We start from the raw sequence: 8,003 nt of genomic DNA on the forward strand, positions 1-8,003 counted from the left end.
GATTAGCTTAGCTTAGCATAGCATGAATGGAACTGGAACAATGCGGTTTTTTTTCGTTTGGGAACTTAACAATTATTGGTTTGGCATGTTTTGTTATTTTTGGACAAAGCTATGCTAGCTGTTTCCAGTCTTTATGCTAAGCTAAGCTAACTGGCTGCTTGCGTATGCTTCATGTTTACTGTACAGGCATGAGAGCGGTGTACATTTTTTACGTCAAACTCTCAGCAAGAAAGGGAGAAAGCGCATCTCCTAAAAATGTCGAGCTATACATTGAAATGCTAAAGAGCGCCCCCCCCAAGATATATATCTATAAAAATGTGTATAAGCAAAATCTAAATTTAGCTGTCTTGATTGGGCTTGGCTGATGACTAAGAAAAATGCAGTTAAAAAGAGAGACATGGCTCATGTTATGAATCACTGCTCCCCTGAGACACGCATGCAAAAACACATTTATGTAACAGCTCGTCTATACCGCAGACACACAGTAGCCTCCATCCACATCAGAGATGTATCGCGGAAGCTATAAATAGGCCGTGACTCACTTTGTTTGACTCCGGGGTGGGGGGCTGTTTCGTAACAAGCTGAGCGTGCGTGTCCGTGCACATGCTGGTATATACGTTTATTGATGATACGTCGTCAGCGAAGGCTGTAATGTACGCTTTCCTAACAAATCTCAGTCATGCCAGGTGATGTTTTTCTTTATCCGGGAAACCACATGCAGGTAACCTCCCCTCCCCTAATCAGATAAAACATGCTCAGCATCATTCGAGCCTTGACCTCCCCGACACACATCAGAGGGAAAACATTTGGAAATGCACTCGATTGTGGGGAGGAAGCCAAGAGCCTCAGACCCACTCTCCTCACTCTTCTATTCTTGGGCTCTGAACTACGTCACGCCGTTTCCAAAGCAACCACTTTTGATGGTTTAGGGCGGGGGCCTGGCTTATAAAATGCTCATAAAACATATTACGTATGTTGGAGGGGGGGCTTGGCGGTTCGGGGGGATGTGAAAGGATTAATCAAAAACAAGGACGATATGCGCAACATGCACACAACCGTAGAAAGAATAACAGAATTGACAGGGTTTCATTAAAAAAAGTTTGTAATAAAGCCCATATAAAGTCACTGGAGGGTTTGTTTTCTGCAACCAAATGTCTTCTCAGATCTGTCACAATAACTGACACCAGCACAGGATCGAGCTGTACCCTGTGGTGTCCAGACTCCATGTGACATTATGATTCTGTTGACCCAGAATTCACAGCAGCCACAGCCCAGTCCAGCCTGCTGCTCTCCCTGAATGCCTATTACAGTCAGTATTGATATGCAAATAAACAAGAACAAAATGTTGTTTTAGATTAGTGTGTGTTTTAAAATAAGAAATGTAAAACCTTATCAGCAAAAAGAAGGAAAGATTAAATCAAAAAAGGGACTGAGAAAAATGCTTATGGTTGGTAGTGGTATTAACTGAATCATCAGTATTGTAAAAATGCAAGATCCTCCCCTGCGTTATCAACATTTTCTTTGGACCCCTCCCCACTTCACTTAGAAAAAAACATTTATAGAAAACCAAACAAAAATGGGGAATATTCGAACAAGTCAACCGTTATTCCAACACAAAATGAGTCAACAGTAAACATGCAGCAGCTCTGTTGCTGCTGACGAACTTGAGCAGTCTAATATTTTCCCTTGATAAAATAAATAGAAATTAGGTCAGATGATGCTATAGCCGTACGTGCATGCGATCAAATAAAATACATGATGCTTGAGTCTCATGGGCGAGAGTGCTGGAGACGTTTCTTCCAGACAATGTCCAAAGAGCGCATGGTCAAATATCACCACTAACTAAAACCACTGTCATGTAACTTTTTTCCTACCTTTTCGTTTTTATATTTTACAATAAGTCTCAAATGGTAACCAGTCGGCAACCTGCAATTCTGATAAGTGAAGCCAATAAAACGTGCAGTATCTCTAATGGCCTTTAGGAGGAGACTGCTATGGTTGTAGAAAGAATTCTGATTGTACAGAAGTCTATGAAAATGACCCTACTTTTCTCTTGATTTATTCCCTCAGTAAACATTGTAAACATGAGTTTATGGTCTCAATCTCTAGTTTCAAGTCTTCTTCAATACAGCATGATGTTCATTTAGTAAATTATGGTCCATTTAGAGTCGAATAGACCATAAGCAGGGTATGCTTTAGGGCAGGGCTACCTTGTGATTGACAGGTCATTACTACAGAGTTGTCCCAGTTTTTGTCTTAAAACTTTAACCTTCTCACAGTGTGTTTTCAGTTCATGAACATTTTTGGTCGCCTTAAAATGTCTAATTGAGCGCTCGGTAGTACTTAGCTCCACCCTCTCATGTCCCTTCTGGTTGCAAAAAGCCAAGATGGCAACGGCCAAAAACCAAAACTGGGACAGCCAAACTGCCACAAACCAATGGGTGACGTCACTCCAACTACGTTCCATTCTTCTATACAGTCTATGATGGTAACAAAGTAAAAAGTCACCCCAAAAAAATTCAGCAAAGAACACCCTCCCATTTCTTTGACCTGCTCTCCCCTATTATAATTTTCATACAGCCCCCAAGATGTAAAACTAACTATAGCCAAAGCAATAAAAGGCAAGTTTATAAAACTGCACTTCAAAGATTTAAGAGGAGATTCGGCAGATCACACTTTACTTTCTCAGACAAAGCGTTTGTTTGTCCCAGTTACCGAAAATGTATTGCAACTGCACAATGTTATCAGCATAACTCAATGAATTACATTCACTCCAGAAGCTTCCGTTTTATGTGTTCACACCCCATCCATCTCATTAAGGCACTACTGTCATAGTGAGCAGCAGCTCAAAACAAAAAAACAGATACGTTTCCTCAGCTTAAGGAGTTTCGGTGTCGTAACGTGTTTGATTAGATGTCAGGAGGGCAGACGGTTTAGATGAAATGGGGTCAGCCCTATTGAATAATTCAAGTTGAAAACAAAGGGTGTATAGAGGAGGAGAGCATGGCCATTGCTGGTTATGTAAAGCGCGCCGTGCGGTTGCATAATCTGCTCGTAATCAGAGGGTGATACAGATATAGATGGCCCAGTTTCCACCTCGCTCATTCCAGCATGGCAGTGGCACAGTGTCCTGAGCGCTCAGGTTCACCGGGGGCACCGTTGGCACAGGGTTCAATTGTGTTGAACTTTTGTTTGACAGTCACTTCCCATGTAGAGACAATGAATGCTGCCTTTTTTTCTTCTTTTTTTTGCTGCCTGAATATGGACAGATGTTAGTTGTTTTTGGCGTGAGTCATAATTTGTTTGTTCGATAATCTCTCCACTGTCTGAAAGCGTTTGTCGTGACACTCCACGGAATACACATTGTAGTGCTAACCCTCTAAGCCATGTCACACAGATTACATCCAAACTAGTCATGCAACGTGAGAAAACAATGTTGTTACTTCCGTTACTGCCCGGGTTCTTCGTGTGCCTCTCAGCGTGCCACCTACAAATCCCACGGGACACTCGTGTTTCCTGTACTTTTGTTCTTCATCCTATTGTGATCCTTGTTGTAGAGCAATTGCAGTTTATTTTTTTTCAGGTGGGCTGTAGGAATGTAAACAGATATGAATACATTACGGTTAAAATGGTATACAGTTTCTCTGTTTCACCAATACCCCCAATCCCAGTGTGGGTCAGGCACTGGCAGACAGCTGATGTGTAACCTGTGACCGAGGAAACGAACGTCCCTCCCAAAATCTGGACTCCTATTGTACACTAAAAACACACAGCTTTGTTTAAGCCTTGTAATCACATGCAACCCCGAGCAAAAATAAACTTGCACAGCATCAAACATAATCCGAGCTATATATACCAACTCTGACGATGATCAGGCCAGAGTAAGTTAAACCTAGGGCTTTCATCATTAAACAACACTAAATAATAGGAGATTATATGTAAAAAATAAAATCATATCTAAGACCAAAATAACCTTTAATAAAAGGAAAAAAATCATAGTAACTTATCAAAGAGAATGAAACGTAAATGAATAAAAGCCACATGACATTACAAATGAAATAGTCAATTACACTTCAGGATTGCGATTACTAGCCTCTATGTCGAAAGGTTACGAGGGTCATGTTGCATAAATGCCAGTCAGGCGTAAAAACCACAGAGCACTTTATGGCCTCGTTCATCCTGCTGCTGTGTCCGTTAGTAGCAGAGTTCATCTGCAGTACACAGCAGTACCACGGTTGCACAATGTTGCATAATGTTCCCAAGTAATAGTTAGTTCACAACTTGATGAATACTAAAGGGAAGTAAATAGATTGTTCGGTTTGGGTGGTTTAGGTGGTGTGTGTCACGGACATTTAAACAGCGGTTATGATCAACAGATAATGCCCTCTGAACAGATATGTACGCAACAGACATTTGTCAGTATTTGTGCCCACCAGCAGGTTCCCCCTCAGGTAAAAACAGTTAGCATTGTCAGAATTATTGCCGTTGTTTGCACTGTTAGCGCTGCTAGCACCATTAGCTGCTAGTTGAGAGCCGTGTGTGGGCAATAGATGGCTACAGGGATAACATATTTTTGTAGGCGGACCCCCTAAGTAAGCATTCCAGTGGTTCCTTTGACTAAATGTCAATGAGTTAAGGCTATTGGATTTTGGATTATTGCAGCAAATACGCTCTGTGGCAAACACAAGTTCATGATTCTTAAACATTGTATTTAGCAGGATGATCTTCCCATATTAACACAGCTTTTCTGATTTTTGAAGCGTAAATGTAGCTTCAGATGTGTAAAAGCAAACTTTAGGCTGTAAATGAAGCACACCATGGTCCCATTACTTCATGTACCCACCACTAAGCTAAAGGCGAACTAGTGTTTGGTGTGATGGCTTTTTGTAGTATTATTTAACCCCTCGTTGGCAACTGACTTCCTTAAGACACGTAAAAGCTTCAAAATTCACCAGAGGGTGATTTTGACGTGTTTTATGTCGTAGAACAAAACTTGGAAATCTCTGAAGCTTGTCTTAGACCGCAGACTTTATTTCAGGCATCTTACCAAAAACTATTCAAAATACCTATTGACTTCAAGAGGAGGGAACCAGAAGTGAAAAAATTACTAATTTCTGGGTTTTTAATTTAGCACCTTTTAAAGATATATCCTGGTCTCCAATGTCAATCAAGTGTCCATGAATCCATTTTTCAAAATCAGCAAAAATACATGCTTTTTATAACTTTGGATCATTGGCTCATAGTCTGCGGATTCAGACTTTTTCTTCAGTTTCAAAAGTAAATGATCTGCAATAGCCAAAATGAAAATAAATAGCTTGAAGCGCAGATCTATTGTTGGGATTTTATAAGGTGTGTTTGTCGGCTCGGCCAATGTGGTTTGTTTGAAAAAGAGTATCCATTGAAGAGAAGCAATCACTTTCTTACATACTGGAATGTTTACCTTGAAGGCAGTTCGGAAAGTTTCTACAATAATAATAATACAGGTTCAATTTGAGACTGCGTGGTGGCCTGTTGTATTTTCTCTCCATCAGCTGCTTCACCTGGCTGCCATGGTTTTTATAAATGAAGAAGCAGAAATCATTACGCGTGGCAAGCTGGACGTTTAATAACTTGAAGTGGGCATCGCTGAGTCTCATGCTCAGGTTTCCCCGAGATCCCTTTTCCTCAAAGAAGCTTACCATATCTCCTTTTCAAATCCCAAACCGTAGAACACAGCAGAACATGAAGGCGTAGTGATCCTGCAGGTATGTCTGGCAGGATTGTCGAGCAGTTTCTGTAGAGCTACAGAAGGATTTATGTCTAAATATTAACAGGATCATGAAACATTCACAGGTGTCTTAGATTAGAGCAGCATGGCGCCTAATTTATACTCTTGATGGGACACTCAGGGAACCAGGGGTAAAAACTTTCCACAATAACGAACAAAGTGAACTGTTAATTTAAATCTTAAGTCTTAACTTAATCCTGATAAAGGAAGTATGCTGGTTATGTTTTTTCTAATGTTATGTAACTTTCAATAAGCTTTGATCGCATTCAACAAGTAATCTTTCCATTTATTCTAGATTTTCAAAGCAGAAAATAATTAGTAATTGGTTATGTTTTTTTCATTCTCTTTAAGCTGCTGCATCGTCTACAGTTTATATGCATCTGACTATCATTCTGTTGACAAAGCCTCTTGAATTTTTTGGTTCCAGACCTTATTCCCACCACAGCCCCCCAGCACACCGTCATTGCCGTTCTCACGGGAGGCTTTCTTTTTTTGGTTCAACATTCACTGAGGATGTGATCTTCAGTTTTTTATGTAACGCAGACTGCATCTTTAATCCCAGCGGAGTTCCATACAGTGGGTTGAAAAGGATTTTCTTGAGAGTCTAGCGAGAAATACTGTCATTCCTTTTAAATACCTAAAATAGAACGCGAGGCCGTTCTGCAGCAGCCACAAGAGAGGCAAACCATGCAGAATGGGGCTTTGAACAGTTGAAAGAGCTTAACCCGAAGTGAACCGCTCCCCCTGATGCTCAAAGCCGACCGCCCAGGCCAGCGTCCCACGGACGGGAAAAACATGGGAAAGATTAGAATGTTGTTCAGCTAAAGGCTTTGTCCCAGAGCGATCGATTAAGTCTCTTAGACCACCCTCACCCTAAACAACACAGCAACTTCACATTTTCTGCATTATTACACAAATGACATAGTTCCAAGCTACTTCACCTTATAACTCAACTGATATTATATATTGAACCCTCATTACAAAATAACAAATGACATGTCATTTTTACCTTCATCACTAAATGAACACTTTCTAAAATCATCAATTATACTTAAATTGAAGCCGGTTTTGATTTAAAGGGCACATATCATGCTCATTTCCAGGTTCATGCTTGTGTTTTGGGTTTCTACTAGAAAATGTTTACATGCTTTAATGACAAAAAAATTATAACTCCTTTTTTTTTTACACCAGATTCATGGCCGTTGCTGAGTAAAAAGCTGTAATTATGTTTCTTATATTGTATATCGTCTGAATATACCTGTATTCACCTTCTGTCTGAAAGGATTGGTTTTAGCGCCTGTCTCTTTAAGGCCTCCCTGCAGAAAAAGCCCAGCCTGCTCTGGTTGATTTGCGAGAAAAATATGGCCCATGTTTGCAAAGCTAGTTCCAGAGACGGTTCAGTGTCAGAGTCGGTTTCCTGTTTTTGTGTCACGTGGGTTTTGCCAGTTGCCCCTTTTGGGAAACTAGCGGCAGTTCCTGGTTCTATTAACTCCAATTGGAGAAGTCATCATGAACACAAATTGTGACCAATTCTCTCGCTACATAGTCACAGGTAAAAATAGGAGCCGGTTCTCACAGGCCACCTAACATTCTGACCCAAAAATAGCATTTTTTGAACGCAAAAATACGGAGAAACGATGCGACTACGCCATGACCACACCCACTTTTGAGTCATGAAGCGTATGGCATTTCAAACCGCTGGCGGAGTTTGTAATGCGTCATCTTTGTTATAGATAATCTTTCTTAGTTATCAAGCAGCGGGTTGTCTTATTTTACAGTTTGTCAGTTGGTAGTTACTTCAGATACTTAAACTGAACAGTGAGTTCATCATGATGTGCCCCTTTAAGTAGCTCATTTCGGGAAGGCTAGAGTTACAGAGTAGCTTGTGGCTATGCTGTTGTTGCCCAGTCAGGATGATATTCCATCCCGGTTTGCTTTGAACCTCTTTTCCCTCTTTTTTTATACAGTAGGTCTCGTTTGAGAAAAAAGATGGTCAAGTCTTTGGAGCGCATCAGTGAGCTGGAGAGTTTGTAGGATGTAAGAATGGTGATTATAAACATTTCACTTTGACTATTTCACAACTAAGACTAGTTTTCATAGCATAGCTTTAGCATAACAGCTAGCCTGCCTCTTTCCAAACGTAAAGAAATCTACCTACTAGCAACTAATCAACACAATATATCTTGTCTATTTACAAAAAACAGAATTTGCTATTGTTATGGGAACTTATGCGTCA

Source organism: Anoplopoma fimbria, chromosome 11, assembly GCF_027596085.1.
Source record: "Anoplopoma fimbria isolate UVic2021 breed Golden Eagle Sablefish chromosome 11, Afim_UVic_2022, whole genome shotgun sequence".
NCBI lineage: Eukaryota > Metazoa > Chordata > Actinopteri > Perciformes > Anoplopomatidae > Anoplopoma > Anoplopoma fimbria.